The following is a 3,435-nucleotide window of genomic DNA, read 5'->3' on the forward strand; positions in this document are numbered from 1 at the left end:
CATTTTAAAATATAAAAAATCTAAAATATAATTAGAATAATTATCGAGTTCCAACAAAATAAATAATTATTATATTTATAAACAAATTATATTATTAAACCAAATATAAATTACTTCGTTATTGTACATAAATTAAATTATAAAAAATTGAATTAAAAAATTACACAAAAGAATGAAGAATTTCAAATAGTTAATTTGATACTAATATCGATATATTTTTGTCAAATTTTTATGATATCGTCAAACATATATTTTTTTCAAAAAAAAAAATATCATCGTTTTCTCAAAATCACATAAAACCATATTATAACATTGACTGAGATAAAAAATAAAATAAAATATTAAAATCATGATGTATCTCGCTGCATTGCATGAGTACGTTTCTAATTTAAATAAATAAATTACTTGCAACTAAAATCAATAATTCAAGTGCGTTCCTAAAGACCACTTGGGTCATCATTTTGAGTTTTCCACTAACAAAAAGACAACACCAATTACATGTGTCATGACGTCAAACATAAACACATTTTTTATAAATGTTTTATTGTATTTTAATATATTAATGTGTAAAAATATGTAATTTAATTATATTCAAATTCTATAAATTAATATATAATCCAATTTACAAAACTATATTACACGTATATAATTAATAAACTAATTATGTTTTTGTATGATATAACTGTAAATAAAGATTTTATTACATAACGAAAACAGGAATTAAGATAAAATAAAAATTTGTAAATAGTAGTCAAATATGTATTTACAAATTTAATTAACTTTCAACAAAAAAGGCCGAAAAATATTTATACAAATATTAAATTCAAAATTTGAAAATAATCATCTTTTTGTTTTTTAGTCAGATAATAAGTTATAATTTTATTTAAAAAAACATAATTTTTTATGTAATTATTGACTAGTTGTGTACCCGCACAATACGGCGGGRGCCATGAATTTTAACGATTTTGAAGTTTTACTGGTTTTATTAGAGAAGATTTAACGATGATATAAGTTACATTTGATCTTTACATATTAATACAATTTGAATAAAAAAGAGTTATGGTTCCAATTACAGTCTATCGATGAAAAAAATTGTATGACAATTTAAAATCTAATATATTTAAAATCCAACATATTTAAACGACTCCACAAATGTGTTCAATTTACATCAAAAGCAAAATATCAAGAGATCGAGAGCGAAACCGAGAGTTTTAGAGCAATTGAATGAGAGATGAATGAATGACTCATGATGAATATTATTTTGAATCTCACATTGGGGGATGGGGAGAAGACATAAAGGTATGAGAGGGTGAATGTATGAGTGAAAGGTGTCAAAAGTATTTTGGGAACATAAAAAGAGTACTAATATGCATTAGTAACTTGTACTATATGTTATTTTAATTATACATTAAGAGATTTTAAGATTAAATGCATAAAATAGTAGTATTTAATGCATTATGAATTGTTTTTAAGATTTTTAAGACTTTATGCATAAATATATAATACTTTCTACATTAAAAATTGTTTTTAAAACTTTTAACAAATCTGGTTTATAAAATTGTATTAGATTATTTTTTGAAAACGTTTAGAAATATGATTGAATGACAATTTTTCTTTTTGTCAAAAATAATTTATTTGATGAAAAACAAGTAAAATAGTTATGTGGTACAAAGACAAGTCAAAGAGAGTGCAATTAATTTTTGTTAGTTTCCGTACATAGTCAATGGTGGTGGACCATTGGTGGCTCACGCTCGGCTAGAGTAGGCGAGTGAGTCAGCCGACCTTCTAGAATAGAATCAGACATCTCTTCTGTTTCGCACACGTCGGCGCCACGCAGGATCCCACGGTTTCACCACATCCTGATTTTCCTTGTTTCTATAACTAGAAACCATTGACCTTTGAGAAATTTACTCAAACGAAGATATTCTATAATCAAATTAACTTTTTAATTATTTATTTTTTAATTTTACCTAAAAGTCATTACGTCGGTAATATTTTTGCAGACCCACTAATGGACAAAAAATTTGGGCTTTTTTGGCTCAGATCTGCAACCATGATTAGGTAATTGTTACGGATGTGGCCCAAAACCGTATTTTCCTTTGAATACCACATGCCCACAAACGCATCATAATGCCCGATCCGTAATGGTTTCTACCGTGACGATACATCCACAATGATTGCGGATATACCACGTGACAGCGTAGGGTGGTGACTTGAAAACTCTAATATATTGAATTGAATAATAAGACATGTCCACATTTGAATCCGTAAACCCTTTCTCTTTTGTTTAAGTTTTTTCTCTTTTCTTTCTCACATCTCTTAAACCTCATCCCTTGAATTTGTAAGTTTCTCTCACATCTCTTAAACCTCACCCACAGTTTCTAGTATAAACAATTTCGGGGGCCCATCAAACATCCACGCATTCGATTTTGAGAGTCACACGCTTTGCTTCCGCGGATCGGTTCACGTACGTGTTTTCCCCAAGTCAATTCGCTTCACGCTTCCGTAATGGCTGAGGTTAGTTCTTGTCTTCGTATTTATCTAAGTTTGAAACCCCCCACGGTGGAACCCAATCGTAACTGGAACAACCCTATTCGCTTCATGCTATTTGCATTTTTTTTTATAATGTCTTCATGCATTTAGAATGTAAAATTTGAGTTTTAATGTTGATGCGTGTAAAGAGGAAACCATTAAGTAAAGTAAATTACATGTGGTTGCTATCAATTATCAACTCTTGTCCCTCGTGGTTTGGTAAAAACTGCAATTTTCTACTATATGGTTTTACTGTTATATTCTATGATTTGTAATTTATTGTTATTTTTGTTCTTATGGCTTACAATGTATGACATCTCCAACCCCATACTAAATGGAGATATATCCATCTCCATCCAAATATAAAACACTAAAAAATAGAGGATAAAAAATAACAAACAGTTTTTTTATATTAATATTATAATGAGATTTTATAGTTATATATACATGTATATCTCTCTCTCTCAATATATATGTATATATATATTGATTAATAGTTTAATATAATAAGTATTTTTTTTTATATTAAGTTTATAATTTATTTATTTTGTAATTTCAAATTACAAATTTGAAGTAATTTAATAACTATTAAATAGAATATAGTAAAAACTTTAATATGAATAATTTATTATAATTTTGGTCGATGCAACTTAAACATAAATAATAAAACATCTGTATAATTATAAAACATAAAAAATGAATTTTCTTTTAACAAAAATTAAGAAAAAACATAGTATTGGCTATACTTTCATGTCAAGATAATAGGAAAAAGTACAATAAAAACCAATGAACTTTCTTGTTTTGAATGATTAAGTCCTTAGATTTTTTTTTGGGAACAAATAAGTCATTGGACATTCCAAAACATGTTAAATAAGTCTTTGGACAATTTTTTGGAACAAATAA

Source organism: Cynara cardunculus, assembly GCF_001531365.2.
Source record: "Cynara cardunculus var. scolymus isolate 2C chromosome LG 9, CcrdV1, whole genome shotgun sequence".
In the NCBI taxonomy this organism is placed as follows: domain Eukaryota; kingdom Viridiplantae; phylum Streptophyta; class Magnoliopsida; order Asterales; family Asteraceae; genus Cynara; species Cynara cardunculus.